Genomic DNA, 24,553 nt, shown 5'->3' with positions numbered 1-24,553 from the left:
TGCGAATGGGCATCAAGACATACAAATTGAGAACACAGGGAAGAGAAACAAAGATGGATTAAAGATTGCCTTGAACTGATGGAGCTCTGGCCCAAGGACTCTGCATTCTTGTTTAAAATGCCTTGACAATAATACTGATCATTTCATCTGTAGTGCCTTTTATGATTTTTTTCTTGTAAAATGAGAACAGGATAAATTGGGACCAGCTATAATGACAGAAGCTGGATAGTGGTTGTACAACAAAGTGGCAATGCTAGTTCTGGTGATAATCTTTTCATTTTATTCCCCTTTATTTTCTTATTAGTGTGCTAAAACACCTCTGAAAATTGATATTGATAATTTTTTGTATAAAGAGTAAACAACACTACACTGTTAACATGGCTTGTTTATTAAACTTCATAGACTAATTAATTCAGCTGGGTCTCTTGTCAATATTTCAGGCTACTTTCAGTATGACATGATTGCTTTGTTTGATCTCTCATGCTAACTTTTTACTTGTATTTTACAGATATTTTAATGATCTCAGGTTAGACAAACTATTGAAAGATTTCTTGATCAAAACAGATATTTGGTTTTATTTTTAGGTAACTGTGAAAGTTTTACAATACCAGCTAACTCACTGGCTTCACTCAGAGGGGTGAAACTTATTCATGAAACAATCTATAATAACTTCACATTTGCAATTTTTTCTTCTGTTTGAAACATCAGGGATCAGCCTCATTATGTACCAAAGCATATGAACACTGAATCATCACTTCTTTCACACCTGTGACAAAGCATTAACTAGACTCGCCTTTGAAGGAAATGCTATAAATTGCCTGATCCATGTATATCAAGAGTAATTTCTTCATTGTTTAAATTATCTCATTGGAAAGAAATTTCACTCACAAAGAATATGTGCACATGCAACTGGCTAGATTACGAGCAAATTCTTCAGTGTCATTCTGGCTTATTTTTATGAAAAGCTGGTATGCCCCTCAGTTAATCTGCATTATATTGTGCAGACCGGTTTTTATGTAGTCTCATCACTGTGGTGAAATGACTGTTTATCAAAGGTCAGTTACAGTACTCAGAGCCCCACAATGGACTGAAATGTAGGAGAAGATGAGTAATTTGGAACCTTAATAAAGAAATTTTGCTTTATTTGTGCCTAACCTTGAAAAACACTCACAGATTTCAACTATTATACAGGATGCAGCAGTACAACTTCTCAAGGGCCTTTTGTCTGCACACCTCACTGCCTGCCAGAGGCTCATTGTTAGCACTTAGTAACCGCAGTAATACAGGGTGGGTGTTTCTTATGTTTATTGACAAGTGTCTTTTGTTTTCCATTCCTTTCTTTCTCTCCCCAGATCTTGATGAACATTCTAGTCTTTCCAGCTCTCTTGCTTTCATTTTGTTTTATTATGGCATTTAGAGGTCTTTTCCTATCCTGAGACAGAGATGCCAGAAAAGGTACTTTTTTTTTTTTTCCTTCCTGAGCTGCTGGACAGATAATTTGAACCTACTGTATGCAGCCTGAGTGTCTGAAGTAGATGTTAAAAGAACAAATGGCTACAGTCCAGTTCCACATATGGGAAATGCGTTATCCCAATATTGCGGTATCCTGTCAGATTAGCAAATATATATTTTTCCAAGTTTCCAGATAGAACCTGGCAAAAGTCCTAATAAAAAGAGGAAAGGAATTAATATTTGTGTGTCTGTGTGGTTTTGTTTGTTTGTTTGTTTTTCCTTAAAATGCTAGTGGAAGTGTCTCGGCATTATGGCAGTGAGAACAGTTATGTAAAATCATAAATCATTATCAAGGGAATTTTAAGCTCAGGAACTGTTTTCACAGTGATGAGCACCCACAGTATTGTCTACAGTTTTAGCATCTATGAAAATCCAGCCTTATGTTGCCTAGCAGATTTTGGAGGGAAAAAAAAAAAAAAAAAAAAAAAAGTGTTTTATCATCATTTCAGTGTGTTTTTTGTTGTTGTTGTTGTTTGTTTGTTTGTTTGTTTTTAATATCTAAAGTGAGATAAATCCAGGTAGGATTTTGGAATGGATTAGAAATTTTAGGAAAAAAAAAGAGACAAAAAATATTATGTATTGAAATTTGATTGCATCTAATGGCAGTTTGATACCCACAACTTTTCATGTTGTCTAAAGTCTTCCCTATTTGACACAAACTCAGGAAAAGAACTTATATACATATTGTAAGACCAATTATGCTACTAAGATGAGGCCTACGGCTTGCTTGTGCTTTTTCTTTGGACTAAATATATATTAAAACATCAGAAGCTCAAAAAGCTTTTATTTAAGTACTCTGCATCATGATATTCTACATCATAATATAGAGGTGAGCTGGAAAGATGTGTACGCTGCCATGGAAGTTGTGAGAACATGTTGTACTAGTACCTTACCTGTCACTCCAGACAGTCAAATGAAGTAAGTCAATGGATCTATGGTACAGAGGTCAGAGTGGCAATATTTCTGAAGAATTCAGAGAAGCTGTCTGGAGACTGCTAGTGTGTGAGATGGAGGAAGAAAGAGAAAGATGAGCAATGAATTCCCTAAAGCTATTCCCCTGAATGTGTTCCATAATAAATTTTAAATGTGTGTCATAGTGGGGTAGAGGGGTCAGATTTACTAATAATTTGCATTAATATTTGCAATATCTATCTTTTATGAGCCCGATCTCTTTTAGAGTTTTGAAAGTTTATACTCTTCCACAATAAATTCAGATATTTTTTTTACCAGTTAGGTCATTCTCTGATATCGTATGCTTTATCTGCATCTTTTATATATGAAATGAAGAGGCTGCTCTACTGCTCTTACTCCTTTCTTTGGCTGACTGCTTAGCAGACAGAAACCACTGTGATCTGCCACAACATCAACAACTGAATGGGCGAGCGGATGCTTTCCCTGCAGAACCTAGACAATAACTCTGGGCAGGAGGAAAATGGACTAACACAGGAATCATATGCGTTAGTGCCTTTCCTCCAATGACCCAGCTGGCTCACCCATGACAAAGCTTTTACAGGACATAATATAAATGAAATAAGATTGAAAGCATTAAAAAATGTGTCCAAAAAAAGGAAAAAGAAAAAAAAAAAAAGAGAGAGAGAGAAACTTCAAGGAAGGCAGGGTCTGTCTCTGGAGAGGCAAAAAGCGATATTGCCTGCATGATTGTTCCAGCCTTCACAAAGGGGATTGCTTGCCTAGCTGGGAGCCACCGGAAAGGATTAACAGTTTTCCAGGGCAGACAACACCCCTGCAATCTCACCTCAGGGTATCTCAGGTGTGAAGTGGGGGTTTGGGAAAGAGGGCAATGGTACGGACTCAATTGGCCAGTAGTGCCCTTGGCTGACATCGTAGTTTATTTGTGAGCTTATTAAGCCTGGCCAGTCCTTTGGGGACACTCTTGGCAAAGGTCACAAAAGACAAGATTTTGCATAATGAATGCATTAAAATCTTTTTGTTAGTGCATGGGGAGCAAGAGGATAATAGCAATGAAGCTTTGGAATACAGGAAAGGAGGTAAAAGAAAATTAGTCCCTGAGGTAACAAATATGATCACCATGTGGACTTAGGTTTCTATTGCAGCCAGTGAGCCTTGAGAGAAAAAAAAAAGTGCTTGGAAAAATTCTGCCTTTTATTTAGATGCATAGCTACAACACTAAAGGAGTAAGCCACAAAGGGCAAAAGAACTACTCTCTTCTATGATGAGTCATGTATACAGAAAGATCCCAGCTAGCGAATGGGAAAGGATGGTATGCTGTATTCATTTCAAAGATCTCAGAGAAAAAATATGCCATGTCAGCATATAGACTATAAAATTCACTAAATCATAAATTCATGCTGAAAATAAAGTTAACATTATGAGACTTTTGACCATGAGTCTTCTATGGGATTGATGTCATAATACAGGAGATAGGACCTGGATGTACCTTTTCTGGTACTTTAATGATGAGCCAAATTGGATGGTAAGGGTAAGCAAGTTTAGGTATACATGTGAAGATGGCAGGGTCTTACAACTCAGTAATGTGATGATTCAAAAGACTCAGGACTGATAAAAGATAGAAGCACCAGCTATCAGGGTCAGTTCAAGGGTACCATAAAGAGAACCAAATCCCAGAGAAAACAGATAAAATATTACTGTAGTTGCTAAGATACCTTAATCTGATGAAAGCAAAGACGTGTGAATTTTTAAAGGGTTTATCATTCTTTGTGCTATTCCTAAAGCACAAATATGCAGTCTTAAGTAACTGCAAGAAAGTTAAGAGTAGGACCTTTCTTAGGCATATGGTAGCTGGTCCATTTGAGCGTATTTGTTCTGTTTTAAGCAAGTGTGGGCCACAGGAAAAATCAGTGCATAGCTATATCAATTTGTTAGGACATTTTTCAGTCAGTCTATCAAGATCTTCAAGGCTTCTGGTAAGGGCACCCTTTTCGCACAACCCAGTTTATAAGCTACTATACTATTTTAGTTGTCAATGTAGCATTTAGAAGAGGAAATTCTAATTTACATTTATTTTCATTTCCCTGGGGGAATAATCTCAAATCAAAATAGGTGTATCCTTTCAATGCACTTATATTTTGAAGGTTGAAAGCAATTGCAATGGCCACAAAAAGTTGCTCCATTAGTTACATTAATTAAATCCATTATTTATTTTTCATAAATTATTGTCATTAGACTGTTTTGATATTTTTGTTGTTTTTCTACAAATAGAGTGAGAGCTTAATGTTACAATTCTATTTCAGCTCACCTTCCCTTTGTTTGTGCTTCGGTTATTCATTGCTTTTATCTTAGCAGATGATGCATTTGGTAACCAGCTTCTGCCTCCTAACAGCTTATCACCATACATTGAAATATTGTGTTCCTTTACCCCAGTGATTATTTGCATTGGATACAACATAGCCCTCATGAGCTTGCAAAGCCAACCTTAAATGCCAAGACTGATTTATTTATTTTTTCAGTATTTCGAAATCTTTATGTATTTAGATGCCTCAAGGATGATTATGCTGTTCCAAGCAAATTCTTTAGTGGTAGTGAACAGCAATTTAAAGAGTTAAGGTTTGATGCTTCCATATTTGCAGATAATAGGTAAAAGTCACATCTAATTTTATGTCTTGGAGTATCCCTAAATTAGTCACATAAATCTAGCTGCATTTTATTTGCAAACTCTTCTTTGTACCTAATATTGTAAAATTAATTCTTCCAGTCTAGAATACATCCAAATGTGCATCATTCTCCAGGAGAACCTGGCAGCGAATGGCTTGGACAGGTACACTCTTTGCTGGGTTACAAACTGGCTGGGTGTCCAGGCCCAGGGAGTAGTAGTGAACAGAGTGAAATCCACCTGATGACCAGTCATGAGTGGTGTTCTCTAGAGGTTGGTGTTGGGGCCCATCTTCTTTAATATCTTTATTGATGATTTAGATGCAGGAATTGAGTACACCCTCAGTAAGTTTGCAGATGACACTGAGTTGGGGGGAAGTGTCAATCTGCCGGAGGGTAACAAGGCCCTGCAGAGGGACCTGGACAGGATGGGTCAATGGGCAGAAGCCAGTGGGATGGGGATGAAGTTCAACATGGATAAGTGTTGGGTCCTGTACTTTGGCCACAACAGTCTCACACAGCACTACAAGCTTGGGGCAGAGTGGTTTGAAAGCTGTGCAGAGGAAAAGGATTCAGGGGTGATGATTAATGCTCACCTGAACCCGAGCCGGCAGTGTGCCCAAGTGGCCAAGAAGGCCAGTTGGCATCCTGGCTTGTATCAGTAATAGTGTAGCCAGCAGGACCACTGAGGTGCTTTTCCCCGTGCACTCTGCTCTGGTGAGGCCACACCTTGAGTACTGTGTTCAGTTTTGGGCTGGAGTATATCCAGAGAAGGGCTACAAAGCTGGTGAAGGGCATGCCACACAAGTCCTCTGAGGAACATCTGAGGGAATTGGTGTTGTTTAGTCTGGGGAAGAGGAGGATCCAGGAATACATAATTGCTCTTTACAACTACCTGAAAGGAAGTTGTGGGGAGCTGAGGTTCAGCCTCTTCTCGTACGTAACTAGTGGTAGAACTAGAGGAAATGGCTTCAAGTTGTGCCAGTGGAGGTTTAGTTTGGAGATTAGGAGACATTTCTCAGACAGAGTAGTCATGCGTTGGAATGGGTTGCCCAGGGAAGTGGTGGTGTCACTGTCCCTGGGGGTGTTTAAGGAAAGCTTGGACCTGGCACTTAGTTTAGTGGGGTGACGCTGGTAGTAGTGTGACAGTTGGACCAGATAATCTTGAATATCTTTTCTGACCTTAATGATTCTATGATTCTATGGCATTCTGTGCAGTGTGTGGTGCATGAATTTCCAAAGCATTGACTGGGACAAGCCACACAGCTACACTAGAAATAGATAAGAACTACAATGAAAAATAAAATTTGGAGGGTTATTTTATTATTATTATTTTTTGTGCAGCATTTTAATATTTCTAGATTTTTTTTAAATAGATAAGTATATCTAATGTCTTCATAGATATGAAATGACACCATCTACATTAATGTTGAAGTACTTGACATACTGTAGGAATGTTTTCATCTGACACATGAGGGGAGTGTATTACAAAACACCTGGGGCAACTACCTGGATTTCATTCTTTTCCAATGAATGCTTAGAATTCCTGCCACTGTAACCAGCATACTTCTAAAGTCCTTTTTCAGATCACTGATAACACAATTCAGTTTCAATAGACCACAATGTAAATGAATGTGGAACTTAAGTGAATGATCTCAAAAAAGAGTTAGTCAGTGCTAAATCATCATCAAATGGAAGTGATCTTAGGAGGCTCCTCGGGGATCAACATTAGACTCAGTGTTACTCAACATTTTCACCCATGAGTTAAAACATAAACATAAATCATTCTTAGAAAATTTGTGGGTGGCAGAAAGATTAGAGAATCAGTAAATAATAATGAGGACAACAGAACCATACATTGTGCTCTGAATTGTTGGTAAAATGAGATCATTTGGGAAAGAAAAAAAAAAGTTGCAACTCAGTCAATTGCAAAACCATGCATGGAAGAAAAAGGTTCAGACCAGCCCTTCAGGATAGGAATCTTAGTCTGGGAAGGCATTGACTGAGGAGGGAGATATCAAAGTGGAGAGAAAAACAGCAACTGAAATAAGCAAGAAAGAAGCAGGATTTGGAATTTTTGTATTTTTATTTGGCAATTATGATACAGATAAGAAAATAATTTGTCTATTTCTTTTGCCCACAGTTTAGAGACTTGGATTTTGGAAAGTTGTTTTTGGGGGTATTTTTTTCTTGTTGTTGGTTTTGGTTGATTTGTTTTTTGTTTTTTGTTTTTTTTTTTTTGTTTGTTTTTAATTTTGGGGGGGAATTTGGGAATGTTGTAATAAAGAACAATAAAACAATTCAAGGTTGGATAAAATGCCTACAGTGAGAGATTTTAAGAGCTTGTTTTTTTAGTGTATTGAAAAGATTGAGTGTTGTCTTCATTGAGAGGTAACTGTGAAAGTACTCTCACTGAATACTGAAGTGCTCTTTAATCAGGCAAAGAAAGGGATAACAAGAACTAATGACTGGAAGCTGAACTAAGCCACATGATAACCATGAGCAGTTAACCACTAGAACAAGTTATAAAAGAGTATGATCAGTTTTATCTTTTAATGTCTATTGATCAAGACAGATTCCTTTTCTAGAAGATGTGCTTTAACCACACAGAAGTTACTGGGCTCAACATAGAACATCTGGGGAAAATGTGAAGGCCCATAATGGAAAGCCAATAGCACAATATAATGACCTCTCCTCCTGGTATTTGTCTCTATGAAAAGTTATCCCATATTAATTCCATTGGGCATCTATCAAGTGCCGTTTGTTATGCCTAAAATCAGTCCTTGTACTTCTTGTGCTTGAGATAGACAACATTTTCATGTAAGTTTTAAAAAGTTTTGAGAAAGTCATTCAAAAGCATGTTCTGGAGAAGATGCATTAGAATGAATGTGGGAATGTGACAAAAAGTCTTTCTGAAAATTAAAATGGCCTTCACAGTTGTAGCAGTCTTAAAATAGGTGAGCAGTTAAGGTAACATTACTTAGTCCATTGTCTGAGCAAGTAAGGAGTTCATACAAGGGCTAGCTTTGTTTAAATAAAATTTCAGCCTAGCTTTGTATGTTTTAGCTGTTTTTGTCAGTAGGAAATATATATATATACATTCTGCCAGATCCAAAGAAACTTTGACCTTGGTAATTAGTAGAAGTGGGCAAGGTGATCAGTATATGATAAAAGATGAGAACAAAAACAATCTTCAAGAAACAAATATCTTCCTTAAGATTAATCAGATGTAGGACATGCTTTTGATGCAGAAGTTGATCAAATTTAACAATTTTCATTCAAAACTTACCATTGTTAGAACCAGCTTTCAATCAGTGAAGTAGAGCAAAGCTGTTCTAATTCCACTCGGGGTTTGGCTGAGTCCTGTGGTGTAGAGAAGTTTAAATGCACAACATTTTCAGCCTACTGTATATCAATTTTTAATTAATTATTTCTAATATTGTATAAAATTCATCAAAGGTAGAAGAGCAGACCTAGAGGAAAATCTGTGGCACAAACTGAAATGTAATTTAAATTATCAAACAGTATGTAATCTCTGTTGCAAGCTATACTATCCAGTGTATCCTGACCCCGCACACCAAAGTGTTGAGTGCCCCCTGCACACTAACAGAAAATTCCTAACCTTTAAGTTACTTCTAGATGATATCCCCACAGCTTCACCCAGCTAAGGTCATTGGCCTTTCTGGCCAATGTGATGGAAAAATAAGGACACTGTAACATGGATTTAATTTTTTTTATTTATTTATTTTTTAATTGAGGAATAGATTTTTGAAAACACAAAAGACTTTGTAGGCCACTTTTATTTATTTAGTTAGTTAGTTAGTTAGTTCCCCTCATAACTTTCCTGATTTATTCATAAATGCATCAGGAGGGTGAGCTCCTTTGGTGCTATCCTCTCCTATGAGTTTTTCATATCCGTGGCACTCTCTTCTTCAGTAGATAGTTTATGAACATCCAGGTTATCCAAGTTTAAAGTGCTTCTACACAACTGTTTTTGGCCTGGTGGAAGGGAAAAGATCAGCAAACTAGAGTTAACTTCTCCCTGCTCCTGGGATACCACCTTCCTCTGACATCATTCACTATCATATCAGTTTGGTGGAGACACCACTGCTCTTGGGTCCGTGGTCTTAGCCAAACCACTGAAGTGATCACAGTTATTAAAATTAGCCTAAAAAGATATTCAGATATAAGAAGCAACAGTCGGTGAAGGGGCTTAATCATCACTAAGTCAAATTTATTTTTGAAATTAACTACTACAAACATTGCTGATACTATCAATACTAAAAAAATAATAATAATAATAAAAAAATTGCTGATAATATCAATACATTTTGTTGCTATAAAGCAAGGGAGCTGATATACTGTGCAGTAGAGGAGTTTCAGCTGTTAAATCTAGGTAGGGAATGGAATATACTTGTCAAATGGCAGCAGATGCCACTTTCTTTGTGATAGAAACTTATTCTCAGATAGAGCTGTCAATTTAGTAGATGCTGAATTGGTGCCGTGATCAAGATGAATGCTTGTTTCTTAATATAACCTCATGGTGGGTAAGTAAAGCAGTTGCCTTCACCTCAGGCACTTCATTAACTGAACAACCAACTGATAGTGGACCATTGTATCATTATTGCTTAAATAATGATGCTTTACACAGTGAATGTAAAGCAGTATTGCTTAGATACAAGAATATACTTATATCAAGATGTACCTTACCACTCATTGGCTATATGCAAAGGTTTTATTATTTGCAAACCATTTTTTAATGTTATTTCTACTTGCTGATTTTCTATTTTTCACTGGATGTTTCTTGGTAGATTTAGTGCTTGTATAAACAGTGAGATTTTGTCTTCTCCTAGCTGACATTACAAACAGTGTGAATGATATGCAGGCCTTGTTTGATTGAATTGTCTTCTTTAGGTCACATTTCTACATCTTGTTTATAATTTTTTCTCTGCAGTGAAACTGATCCAATGTATCCTAACTTCACTGCAGTTCTACATGGGGAACTACCAGTTAAACTAGGTATTAGGACAAGAATAGTAACATTGAAGAAATGGCTTAAACAAAAGACAAATATAACTTCTGTTGAAAGGAAGTGTATCAGTTTGTGAATCCCTGGGTGAGTTCCTCAAAGATAGTCCTTAGTGTTATTTGATATCTTCATTAACGGCTTTGAAACAAATATTAGACCTATGTTAATGAAATTTGCCGATGCCAAAACTTTGGAGGAGTTCTCAATATAGAGGAGAACAGGAATATCATACAGGAAGAATTAGATGACCTTGACAACTGTAGTAATAGAAGCAAGATGAAATTTAATAGTACAAAGTGTAAGGTCATGCACTCAGGGACTAATAACAAGAATTTCTGCTATAAGCTGGGAGCTCATCAGTTAGAAATAGTGCAGGAGGAGAAAGAATGGGGTTTAATCAGTCAGTCACATGATGATTATCACCTCTAGTAGGAAGCTGCCATGAAAAAGGAAAACGTAATCTTAGGATGTGCTGGGATGTTTTCCGGTACTAGTAAAGAGTACCACTTGCACAAGGTCTTGGCAAGACTGCATATGAAACAGTACATACAATTCTGTTGCAAGATAGCTGCATTCAAATCAGAAATACTGCAGATAAACAGAAAGAGATGTAGAAGCTCAGGTGAAACATGAAAAGCAGCTTCTTTAGTTTTGCAAAATGGAATCTGAAAGAATACAGATATTCTTTGTAAATACATTATATGCCAGGAGGAGAGCTATTTAAGCTAAAGAAAACTAACAATGAAAACTAAATAAATAAAAATGAACTGAGGTGGAAAATTGCAGAATGCTTTTAAATACAAGTATTGTAAAGTTCTGCAGTAGTGCAGATGAGAAATAAAAACTATCTGCATTTGACATCAAGCTCAAGAAGTTTACAAAGAAATTACATGTTGAATTTGGTTCCAATAGTCAGGGATTTCTTCCTTTTCTTCTGCACAAATTCTTACAAAGCTGTTGCCAGAAATGTTTGCTGTAACACCTCCCTTTAAACTGAAACTGATAAATTGGATGGCTTAAATACATTGCCAGTCTCATCATGCTATATTGAAGGAATTCAGTAAAACTTCTTTAAACCCAAGTTCAGTGGGAACAGCTGATTTGGACATACGTGTTCAGTTAATATCCTGCAGTAAAAAAACTATTTTCAGCCAATGGACAAGCACTTTAATAAGCACATACAAAACTTTTTAGATTAATTTATTTGTATAAATATAGTGAAGAAGACATCAGTAACAGTAAAATATACACTTTTAATTAAACCTTATAGCTTAAACTTAGTACTTGCAAATAAAATATGTTAAGACTTCCGAAGAAATGAAGTCCAAGATAATATAAAAAATTCCTTGATATTTAGATTTTGGTAGCTGTGTACCAAAGAGGACTAGTGATGAATCTGTACAAACTACTGCAATTTCAAGGTGGACTGCAACCACAGAAAGACTTTCATATCTAGATTATAATGCAAACAATATCCTGCAATAATTTCCTCTCTTTCTAACTATGCATGAATGAATGAAGAGGCATCTTGAAAATTTTTTGCCCAATCAACTGAGTTGGACTTGCATTAAGAGGCAGGAAAACACTGACATATTTCCACTATTGCTTTAGGCATGTTCAAACAACCTAATTTATTTAAATCAGATGTATTTCCTCTATTCTGTCTTTCAAAACAACAGCCTGACAGTTTGATATCTTGGATGCAGAGAAGACTTCATTGCCACAGAAAAGATCTGTGTTTAGAAGCATTGCAGAATTCTTGCTCCTGGGATGGAGAAGGACGAGGCTCATGTTATGCCAAAAATGAAGTATTCAAACTAGTGGAATTCAGGGTTTTTCAATACTATTAAGAGCATTCTTTGTCCTTATGACTATAGGAATAGGGAGGGTGTGGAAAGTCAAGTAAGCCAACAAAAGGAAGAATAAATGTAAAAGCAGAAATAATTTTCAATCCAGCATAAAGGAATAATGGAAATTAAAAGGCCCTGTTCTGAAAGGGAAAGAGTACAGCTGAACATCCTTTGTTTGGAAATGGTAGAAAATCTGAAGTACAGTGTACATAAAGAGAGTTTCGAACTCACATTTCTTTTAAATCCTCAACCATTAGACTACAGATAGATGAGTATAAATACAAAATGAAGTATGCAAAACATGAAGAAAAGGACAGAGTATGGTGATTTCAAAGAATCTACGGGCAACGTTCAGAGGTCTACTTATCATTTTTCTTTCTGAAGTACAAATACAATATGGACTTGCTAGTGAAGTATGCTATTTTTAAGTGATTGCCTTGCTTTCCTGACTAAGGAGCACACTATGAACTCCTAAATTCAGGTCAATCTTGGAAAATATAATTTAGATATTTATTTTTAAAGATTTTTTAAAAAGATTTTTAGATATTTATTTATTTTTATTCATGGTTTATGTTAACTGATTTTATTTTTTTTTAGGGAAATAAACTTCTCTGATAATGTTGTATTTTCTGCTGCTATTGGACTGTATACTTTTTAGATTGGGGGAAGTGAAATTATATATAGTAAGCAATTAAGACCTGGAATTTTCAATCTGTCATGGCAGATTATAGAAGAAATTGTATCTTCGTTGAATCTTACCAGTGTATAATGTCATTTCTCTGTAGTCCATCTGCCTATAATCCACTGTAAAAAGTAAATAAAGACTTAGATTTTTTTTTTTTTTTCATTTCTTGAGGCTGTTGCCTCACTGTTAGGGAACACAGAGTCAAGTATACCGTATGTGAGCATCCATTCCCACATTTTACTTTTAGAAAAGTGCAAATTACTGTTATGTCTTCATGAGGTAGATTGCTGGGAGCTTGCAGAACTTGTAGGGCTATGCCAACTATCTCAGGCACTGCATGTTTTAAGAGCAACATTGTGACTGTTGGAAGAATCATGCAGTATTGTCTTTTGCAAGGACTTGGTAACCTGGGAATAACGAGGTTTACAAAATAATAAAATTAATATTATAGAGGTTTTATATATTTCAGAACATAAACTTGCAGAGACCATTTTGGATTCTAGCTGCTACAGAATACACCAAGACACAGTAAAAGTACTAGCATCTGTGTGGCCACAGGAACAGTGGTTGCAGTGTTCCCAGAAGACTTTAGGGCTCCTATACCATGATCTTAACCATAGCAGGAAGAATGCAATATCACTCTGAGTACTGGTTTGAATAAATCAAACTGGAAGCAACATAGCAATGCCAGAGCAGATGAACTTAAAAGACAGTCCACAAATATATGTGAAGAACAGGAAACTTCCCCTAAAAAACGTGGACAGCAAATAAAGAAAATAAATGGGGGGGGGGGGGGGGGGGGGGAGGGGGAAAGAGAAAGAGAGAGACAAAAAAAGACAGAGAACAAGAAAGAAGGAGAGAAAGTGAGAAAGGAGAAAAGGAGAAGAAGGAAGGAAGGAAGGAAGGAAGGAAGGAAGGAAGGAAGGAAGGAAGGAAGGAAGGAAGGAAGGAAGGAAGGAAGGAAGGAAGGAAGGAAGGAAGGAAGGAAGGAGGGAGGGAGGGAGGGAGGGAGGGAGGGAGGGAGGGAGGGAGGGAGGGAGGGAGGGAGGGAAGGAAGGAAGGAAGGAAGGAAGGAAGGAAGGAAGGAAGGAAGGAAGGAAGGAAGGAAGGAAGGAAGGAAGGAAGGAAGGAAGGAAGGAAGGAAGGAAGGAAGGAAGGAAAAAGAGAGAAAAGAGTACCACCCTGTAATGACAGGGATGACTGTTCTAGATTAGCAGAGTTTCAGTGTTCACATCCTGGGTCATATCCCGGCAAAAGTAAAATGATGTTTAAAAGCAACAGAAGTATTACTGGCTACGACCAAAATCTTTAACCTTACTCTGACTTTAGAGTTTTTCATGCTATAAGTTAAAGTTGATGAGGTTTGAATTTTTTACTTTACTTTTTACTTCTTTGGGAAGTTTTTATGTTTGTGGTGTTGATGTCTCTAAGTGAAATCAATGGGCATGCTACCACTGTTGTAAAAAGAAGTCAAAATGAATAAATCTTTTACTAACTGTGTTGATAAAGTTAAGTCACCAATGGAAAAATTGATGGTCATGTAACTTTTCAATGGCTTACAGTGACCGCTCTAAACAATTATGTTAATTTGGTAGAATTATGTAATAAACAAAGCTATACAGTCATTTTTAAGGATAATCTAAGAAAACATCCTTGCAACACTGCAAACAAGTTCAATCTTCTGGCAAAACTGGAAATGTTTTTATTTGACTGTAAGTCTATTTTGGAATTTGGTTTACATGAGGATAGCTGTGATCCGTGGGGTAATATACAGCTCCAAATTAAAAAAGCTTGTTTTTCTCCCTCATTCTAGTACTATCATACTATAGGGCTTTAACTAAGTCTTGTAAATCTTCATTTTTAAGTGATATGGGAAGGAACTTAGAATGCTATGATTTTTTTTCTTTCCAAATAGGAATTATAATGCTTTTTTTATCTTTATGTGTGAAGCTCTGAAATGTTGTAGATGTTGAAGTGTTGCAAAAAACAATATGTATGCTCTTAAAATTATTAATTTTCACCAACCATTTTTGTTTCTTTAAAGACTTTAATCATCTTCATTCACTAGTGTTTGTTTTTTTTTTAAAACTAGTCCTGGACATTAATTTGATTTATATTATACAAATGCTTGATATAGGTTCCAGTTTATAAAATATTATCTTCATACTAAATGCATTGAACAAAGTATTACATTGGCCAACTTATTGCCAAACATTGGCTCACATTTAATCAAACAGTAAACTTGTCATCTGCAAAAGAAAGAAATTTCAGTACAACATTTAAGAACATACATACAATTGTAAAAGTACCTGAAACTATAGTAGCTAAAATAGCTTTTAAACCTATTAACATTAAATAATAATAATAATAATAATAATAATAATAATAATAATAATAATAATAATAATAATAATAATAATAATAATTTTCTAACAGAAGAATTCAGAATGCATTCCAAGTATCCAGCTTTTGTTTATTATATATGTTAGCAAGCATTACTAAGGTTGCTAGGGTAGTTTGTTAGTTTTTGCCTAATAGTCACATAAAGCTTTCATTAATGACCAGCATGAATTAGACCTTCCCGTGGGCAACTTGAACTCAAGTATGGACTTTTATTAAGGATTTTTTAATTGAATGAACAATTTTCTATTTTTTTTTTAAGCAGAATAATTATTTTTCTTCAGATGTTTCCCCCACTTAACTTATTTGGCCCTGAGGTGTTACTTAGGGGCATAATTAGTAAACATTCAGGGTTAATGCCCAAAAACTAGATTCAAAGTCCTGATTATATTTTTATTTTTATCTGTGTTTTAATTTTGTTTTCTTGATCATGAAGACCAAGAGATGTTTAAACATTGATTTTTTTCAGAAATGTTTAATGATGTTTAAAAAAAAAATCTCAATAAAAATTGAAGGTATGCTAATACATAACTTAGAACGGTCCTCAATGTCAAACAAATAAGGTATTGTGCTTGATTTTACTGTTATTATAGTAATTAATTTATTTGTAAAATGTCTCAAATTGGTAAGTAAAATTTTTGTTTCTGCTTTCGACAGCAATACTTTGTGTGAGCATCCTTTCTGATTATTGAAAACCAGTCTATAACACAGCATCTGGGAATTGGTAGAAGTAAAAAATATACCAAGAAAATGCATATCTAACAAACAGAACAAACCAAAGTCTCTCCCATGTTCCAAGTAATTTCTAGAATAGCAGAACCGAGTAAGTCCATCTGTGCTTATTTGTGTCTCAAAGCAGAGAACCCACTCAGTGAAATCACTGAAAACAATAATAGCAATAATAAGAAATATTTCTGTTGTGTTTATCTATTCAAAGTACTGTGAAAATAATAGCTGCACTAACAACTTCCTGGCAGCACTGATAAACCACCACATATATATTGTTTGTGATAATGATAAAACAGATGTGAAGTTGCAATAGCCAAGTAGTTTCATCTGAGTTTCATCTGAGTAGTGAGGACAACAGAAGTTCATGGCAGTTGATCCTATATTTAGGATCCATTAAAACTATGGAAAAATAAGAAACTATTGCTGAAGATGGTAAGAAGTAATAGCCTTTCCTGTGTTAAAAAAAAGAAAAAAAAAAAAAAAAAGAAAAAAAAAAGTTATTGAATTCTGTGTAGTTGATGCTGTTATCTGTTAAATGAGAGAAAATTACCTTTTTTTTTTTCAGATCTTAATAAACAGTGTTTTATGAATGAGATTTTATGCTCAAGACATATCTCAACTTCTTACTGTGCTGAAGTTTCCTCTCAAGTTTTTTGTTGCATATCAATTCATGCAATAAAATATAATATATTGTTCCTATGCCCTACTACGAGAAATGTAACACTGCTGCCCTTTCTCCTATGCTACCCACATGAAATCCACAGAAAATTAGTCCCATGGGTGTCAAGCGGTCACTGTTTATCTACCTGTTTATCTATTTTAGCTACACACAAGAACTAAAGTTCTGTAATTAATATCTGTAAAATCTTTTGAAGAACTTGAATAAAAGTCTTAGAGTAACACAGAAAAAATATTTTTAATCAGGTAATTATAGTCTGTAAGTACCACATACTGCAGCTTTTGTGAGAACAGTACACATCCTGGCAATGGGGGACCTTAATCCATAACAACTACTTTACATTCACTGACTTATTGTACAAGTGAAAATGAAGGCATCAAATTTAAATTTCCCAAAGGTCGATACTGTAACTCTTATACTGTACTGGAAGAACATTGATTATCTTTTTCAGTTTATCTTGTAGCATAAATTTAAGAAACATATTCCTTACTTCTTAATAAATTACATCTTTCCTGAAGATTGTTCAACTGGAGAGCTTTCCCAGAGATTACTGACACATGAGGAAACCCACATCTTCACAAGAGTTAGCAGTGAGTGGTATGTAAAGGCAGAAGGCACAAGGTGGAGGAAAAAAGGGAAGAGAAAGGAGAAAAGGAAGGAATCAGGATATTTTACAAATTTGGGCAGTATTTGGAGCCTCTTGTCAGTCTCCATGTGACATATGGACACTCTAGAAGATCCATTTATTCCACTACATTGTTTGAACGTCCTCATGCTTACATAGCTTTCTATTAAAATAGTGGACTTTTAAATACTGTATATATATACATATATATATATATGTATATATATATATATATACATATATATAATATTATGGATTATATATATATATTATATATATATACATAATATATGTATATATATAATATATATACATATATATATATAATATTACGGATCCTAGCCCAGGAGGTGGCAAGGCTCATTGAGAGGGCTTTAAACTAGGTAAGAAGGGCTGAAATAAGGCTTGTGTGCTAGGAGGTGTGCCAGGGGGAACAATGGCAAGGCTGGGGGAGAAGGCAATGGCCCAACTGAAGTGGATCTACACTAATGCATGCAGCATGGGCAACAAACAAGAGGAGCTGGAAGCCATCGTGCAGCAGGTTATGACTTGGTTGCCATCACGGAAACTTGGTAGGACCAATCTAATGACTGGAGTGCTTCTATGTCTGGCTATAGGCTCTTCAGAAGGGACAGGCAGCACAGAAGGGGTGGTGGTGTGGCTCTTTATATCAGAGAGTTTTTTGATGTTGTGGAACTTGAGGCTGGGAATGATATGGTTGAGTCCCTATGGGTTAGGATCAGCAGGAAGGCCAACAAGACAAGCATCCTGCTGGGGGTCTGTTATAGGCCACTGAACCAGGATGAGGAGATGGATGAGGAATTCTACAGGCAGCTGACAGAAGCTGTGAAATCATCAGCGCTTGTTCTCGTGGGGGGACTTCAACTTCACAGACATATCCTGGAAGCACAACACAGACCAGAGAAAACAGTCTAGAAGGTTTCTGGACAGTGTGGAAGATAACTTCCTGATGCATCTGGAGCTCAATCTGGCTGCTGCCGTTAAAGATAACAAAAAAAAATTTATAAATACATCAACAGAAAAAGGAGTACTAAGGAGAATCTCCATCCTTTACTAAATGAGGGGGGAAACTTAGTTACAAGAGATGAGGAAAAGGTGGAGGTGCTTAATGCCTTCTTCGCCTCAGTCTTTAGCGGCAATACCGGTTGTTCTCTGGATACCCAGTACCCTGAGCTGGTGTAAGGGGATGGGGAGAAGAATGTGGCCCTCATTATCCACCAAGAAATGTTTGGCGACCTGCTGCAGCACTTGGACAGCAAGTTGATGGGGCGAGATGGGATCCACCCAAGGGTACTGAGAGAACGGGCAGAGGAGCTGGGCAAGCCACTTTCCATTATTTATCAGCAGTCCTGGCTATCGGGGGGGACCCCAATCGACTGGCAGCTAGCAAACATGACACCCATCTACAAGAAGGGCCAGATGGTAGACCCCAGGGAATTATAGGCCTGCTAGTTTGACCTCAGTGCCAGGGAACCTCATGGAGCAGATTATCTTGAGTGTCATCACGTGGCACATGCAGGGCAAGCAGGCTATCAGGCCCAATCAGCACGGGCTTATGAAAGGCAGGTCCTGCTTGACGAACCTGATCTCCTTCTATGATAAAGTGACAAACTGGGTGGATGAGGAAAAGGCTGTGGATGTGGTCTACCTTGACTTCAGTAAGGCTTTTGACACTGTTTCCAACAGAATTCTCCTCAAGAAACTAGCTGCTCTTGGCTTGGACTGGCGCACACTTCATTTGGTTAAAAACTGGCTGTGTAGCTGGGCCCAAAGAGTTGTGGTGAATGGAGTCAAATCCAGTTGGAGGCCGGTCACTAGTGGCATCCCCCAGGGCTCAGTACTGGGGCCAGTCCCCTTTAATATCTTTATCAATGATCTGGATGAGAGGATCAAGTGCACCCTCAGTAAGTTTGCAGAGGACAGCAAGTTAGATGCATGTGTCAATCTGCTCGAGGGTAGGAAGGCTCTGCAGGAGGATCTGGATAGGCTGGACCGATGGGCCGAGGCCAGCTGTATGAAGTTCAACAAGGCCAAGTGCCAGGTCCTGTACCCGTTGCGCAACAACCCCAAGCAGAGCTACAGGCTGGGAGAGGAATGGTTGGAAAGCTGCCTGGCGGAGAAGGACCTGGGAGTATTGGTTGATAGTCGGCTGAATATGACCCAGCAGTGTGCTCAGGTGGCCAAGAAGGCCAATGGCATCCTGGCTTCTATAAGAAGCAGTGTGGCCAGCAGGTCCAAGGAAATGATTGTCCCCCTGTACTCGGCTCTGGTGAGGCTGCACCTCGAGTACTGTGTTCAGTTTTGGGCCCCTCGCTACAAGAAGGACATCGATGTGCTCGAAGGAGTCCAGAGAAGGGTGACGAAGCTGGTGAGGGGCCTGGAGAACAAGTCCTATGAGGAGCGGCTGAGGGAGCCGGGTTTGTTCAGCCTGGAGAAAAGGAGGCTCAGGGGCAACGTTATTGCTCTCTACAGGTACCTTAAAGGAGTCTGTAGAGAGGTGGGGATTGGTCTGTTCTCCCATGTGCCTGGCAACAGGTCAAGGGGGAGTGGACTAAAGTTGTGCCAGGGAAGTTTAGATTGGATATTAGGAAAAACTTCTTTGCCGAAAGGGTTGTTAGACATTGGAATGGGCTGCCCAGGGAAGTGGTGGAGTCACCATCCCTGAAGGTCTTTAAAAGATGTAGAGTTTAGTGATATGGTTTAGTGGAGGACTGGTTAGTGTTAGGTCAGAGGTTGGACTCAGTGATCTTGTAGGTCTCCTCCAACCTAGAATATTCTGTGATTCTGTAATATAAATAATATATAAACACTATATGTATATATATATATAATTCAAAGGTAAATTATGGCCTTTGTTTTCAAATTTCTTGTGCATAACATCATACATATTTCTTATAGCATTATTTCTTTTAAAGTCATCAGTTTCTGTCTGTTTTTACTGTAGCTTATTCATAGAATCACAAAGTCATTAAGGTTGGAAAACCAACCAAGATTATCTGGTCAAACTGTCCCTTTACCACTAATATTACCCACTAAGGTAATTCAAGTCTACCTTTCCTTGAAATCTCATTTTAAAATAATGGGTATATTAATGGCCTATTAATAGGCTGTCATTTAAAATAAGGTTAAATGATTAAAAAGTAAGACCAAGCTTAAAGCCTTGTTCTGAAAAATGCTTCATTTTTTGCATTCCTTGCAGCTATTTATGTTCAAAATTGTGTAGTTAAAGGGTAAATTTCAAATACAATAGTCTGTTTTACCATTATGATGAAAACTGTACTAAAATTGGTGATATTAATTAAGCTTTCTCTGGGACTTTTGACTTCTGATGCAGAAGTTGCTTTTATAGATTTGTTTCTTCAAAAGTCTGTCATACACTAAATGAATGTGAAGTTTAAATGATATATTGTCATTGCACCTTGTCATTTTGTTTAGGGACTAGAAACTAGTCTTTTCAATACAGTAAGGAAAGTGTTCAATATGCAAAGGGTTGAGTCACATTATTCCCTTTAATTTTAATGGGACTTATATGGATAAATCTATGTGATGAAAATCATTAGGAGTTAATATCTTTAGTATTTACGTTTCCCAGTTTTGTTCTCTGAACCTTTGTGCCTAGCTACCTCCACTTCTGTAAAGTTCCTGAGGGGAGCAGTGGAGGGAGAAGTATAAAGTAATTAAAGGAAAGGTATTCAGACTTCAATATGTCTATGGCACATTCTTAAAGGTAGTAAATAGGTAATCCATATGAAATGGGAGAAAAGGTAGTTTTGAAATTACACTCTCCTTAAAATCTCCTTTGAAATCATAATCTACTTTATTATTGTGTGTTTTGTGCAATACATTTTTTTCTTCTTCTTAAATTATGTAAGAAATATATATTGATATTGAAGTCTGACACTTCAGTGAAGTATATCAAATGGACACACAGTTATACAGTTAACAAAAAAAAAAACTTCAGAGGTTGTACTTAGAGTGTAACTTCAATGTATACATACATTCTTGTGAATTGCAGTCTGAAAGGTATTCAGATGGAATCCATCTGGTATCCCTAAAATTTGTGAGGGAATGTCTTTTCTCTGTTAAAGAAAGTTAAAGATAATTTTTTAGTTCTGTTCAGTTTTGTTTCATGAGAAAATCCTGAATGTTTAATTACTCCTGAGGAGAAAAAAAAATAGATAGATAGATAGATAGATAGATAGATTATATATATATGAAGAAAGAAAGAAGGAAGAGACAAATAAAAGCTTAGTAACGTAATTCAAACACATGAAAATAAATAGTTAAGTGCTAGCTTTGGGTTCTGTTGGGTTCCACCACTACCTTTACTGAAATCAGTGGAACTAAACTTGAGTTTGAATAAAAGCAGCATATACTATGAAAGGAAAAAAAAAAAAATCAAAATATATTGTTTAATCTTACTCAGATCTTAGCCTATTGACTCAAACAGTAAGCATCTAATATGCTTTGAGAGTTGCTCAGCACTGCCAAACATACCATTCAAATGCACTTTTTTGGCAGCCTTGTATGCAGCTTGTATTTATTAGATAGGCAGCTATTTGAGTTGATTAGCTACAAACATGTCATGAAAAAGAAATAATTACTCGTTCACTATAAGTACATGTAGTTTTCTTCACCACTTGCTGACTCAGCTTCACTTGTGGTCTGAAGGATGAAGTCATATGGGTTCTTCATATTCTTGTTTTAATTTGTAATGTTGGGAGGAATAAAACAGACCGTCTGCTACAGCTTGTCCTTGTTCAGTTTACTGGTCCCTAGGACAGAGCCTAGAGAATCTCTCCACTAGCCAGTCACCAGCAGACTCAACTATGGAGTTGGCATATCCAACTGCTACCTTATTCTCCCTGCAGTCCATGATGCTGAGGGTTAGGGAAGGAGGAGACATTACTAATATGCAGCACACTGATTACACACAACTGGAAAACAACTTAAGAACTGGTGCCAAGTGGTACAAATAAGCCTGTACCCAGATCAGAATTTAGCAGAGACTGTAGCAGCATGGACTGACTTGACTATATCACTCCCCAGACAACATATGGAAATTACACTCATCAGAGAATTTTCTTGATTTTGTAATCCAGCAGAACTGATCATGGACTTGTGGAGAGCTCTTCTTGGCACCTCCAAGAAGCAGAAATTACAAGTGACGTAACTTTTTACTGGAGCAGTTAAAAGATCATGGTCCTGATTTTCATATTGACATTGGGACCATAACTGTTTTACTGGTTTCTTTTTTAGCTAACTAATGTTCCCAGGTAGTGTTCTGATCTGGAATGTAGTTAAAACAGAGTCATGGCCCGGAAGTAATAAGAATGAAGTAGAGAATGCCATCAGCACCTAGCTAATGAGTTCATCCTTCCAACAATCTTTCTCTTTACAGGAAGAAGTTTAGTTTTATTACTGCCCCTTCTGGTTCTTCAGGATATATACTTGGAAGGGTTCCTGCTTAACTCTTCTGGCTGCCCTCCATGCTTCTTATAAATAATAATAATTACACACCTTGTTCTCCTCTTGATGGACTCTGAATACCGCTTGAATATGAATAGCTTGATACATACATTGGTTTATTTAAGATCCTATCTGATTTTTGACACAACAGCTTATAGTAACACACCTTCATATGAAAGGCAATTGAAAACAACTGGCAGAGCTCTGAGGAGACAAGTGCTAAGCACTTGGAGAAAATGCCAGTTATATAGATTTAGAACGATAGGCACTGTCACAGCACCAGCCATAGTGAAAGAATTATTGCAATTCACATTTGGAGAAAGAACGTACTCAGAAATAGAGTTACACATGTAATAGATTGCATCAGACATGTAGAGGAAAACCAAACATATCAAACTCTGGAGCCATCTAATGTCATGTGAAAAATGTGATTTAGTATAAAGTCTGTCCCTGACGTGTGCCAAAACACAGTTACTTAGAAAGCTAACCACATTTCTGTACTTTCAGAGAGCTCTTTTCAGATAAATATGTAATAGTATAGACTTTGCTATAATTAACAGATTAAAATTTTCTGAAGAGAATTTCATGGAATATCATCAGATGTCAATGCATGTCACCCATGTGCAAGTTTAATTTGGGATTTGTTGAAGGAAAGCCATATGTAGGAAGCAAAGCAAGGTACCCTTGATATTTAACAACACAGTTGCTGTCAGCAGGATGCTTGGAAGATAACAGAAGTAACCTAAGCTAAGACTTTGTAAGTAGTGAGATTTCTGAAAATAAGCATATATATATATATATATATATATATATAGTTTTGGAAGATGATGTCTAACTTGTACCAAACATGCAGAAGCAACACAGTTATGAAGGAATTCTAAAGTAAAACAGCTGAGTACCAGGAAAAATAAATAAATAAATACATACATACACTAATAATAACTGGGAGGAGGACAAAAGGGAACAGGGTTTAACCTCTGTTGATGTGCCACAGAATAAACTGACCTGAGCAAACATAGTTTTATTTTCAAAAGACCAGTATTTATGAATCAGTCAAAACAGTTCTAAAGTGAGGTAGGACACCTTAGCACAAAGTTTATCTGCCAGTGACTCCTCTTGATTTTACAGCCTAGAGGAAACTGCTCCATCTCCTCCACAATGACACACAGCAACAACTGGCAAATGTTTATGTACAGGCAGTCAGATACTGTAACCAGGATTGTTAAAATGGAAAAACTTAGCTTATGGCAGTTGATATGGTATCCAGCTACTGCACAAGCAAGTCATTAGTGCTGTATTTTAACAAAATGAGATTGTAATTAGGTGCCTTTGATTCTAAAGGCAGAATGAGTTGCACATTTCTGGCTGCTGTTCCCAAAGCGTGACATCAGAGCAATCAGTGATAGACTGTCATTCTCTGATCACCCCACATTTTTACTCCATTACTAACTCGCAACTAGTCCCTGGGCAAGACGAGATTCTCAGTCATCAGTGAGCAATAAATATCTCTGCCAGAGTTGATAAGGTTTCACAGACACATATAGTACTTTTTGTTTTGTTCCTGTTTTTCAATTTCACAAGCTGTCTCTGTGTCGAAGTTGGATCTGGCTCTCTGTTGACTTGTGGCTGCTTTGCGTCAGTAGGAACTAACAGTGCTCCTTTGTTCTGTCTTGCCTGGAATAGGACAGTCAGAATAACTTGCTTTCACTCCACCATGTGGAAAGACCATCCACAATATCCCCCAAATCCAAAATTCCAACCTGTTACAGTGACCTATGCGTCATTGCAGACAAACAGGGTAACTTGCTTGTCTGTTTTGGGCTGTGGCCAGTGCATTCTGGCTGTAGGGCTAGGAAATCCTACAGTACTGTGGTTTAGCATGAAGTTACCTGTACTCTCTTTCTCTCAGGAACTAACAAAGTCTTGCTAGCCCATTGACTTCAGCACACAGAGTAATTACCGA

At 37.0% G+C, this 24,553-nt stretch overlaps 1 long non-coding RNA gene across 5 annotated transcripts in view; it reads right to left on the bottom strand.

Annotated features, from left to right (window-relative positions):
- The window catches only part of LOC106019202 (uncharacterized), a 55,472-nt gene that overhangs the window by 2,411 nt on the left and 28,508 nt on the right, over positions 1-24,553 (bottom strand). Inside the window, exons 5-6 of one of the 5 annotated variants that reach the window (XR_011807456.1) lie at positions 12,742-12,786; positions 8,393-8,466 (exon numbers count right to left, since the gene is read on the bottom strand). The exons of 1 other annotated variant lie outside the window; for it this stretch is intronic. This is a non-coding gene — a long non-coding RNA (uncharacterized lncRNA). 3 more of the 5 variants (XR_005263133.2, XR_005263136.2, XR_005263134.2) reach the window with 3 other exon arrangements.

The sequence above is a fragment of the Anas platyrhynchos genome, chromosome 2, assembly GCF_047663525.1.
Source record: "Anas platyrhynchos isolate ZD024472 breed Pekin duck chromosome 2, IASCAAS_PekinDuck_T2T, whole genome shotgun sequence".
NCBI lineage: Eukaryota > Metazoa > Chordata > Aves > Anseriformes > Anatidae > Anas > Anas platyrhynchos.
The sequence above is the reverse complement of the archived record's forward strand: the minus strand, read 5'-3'. Positions and strand labels throughout refer to the sequence as shown.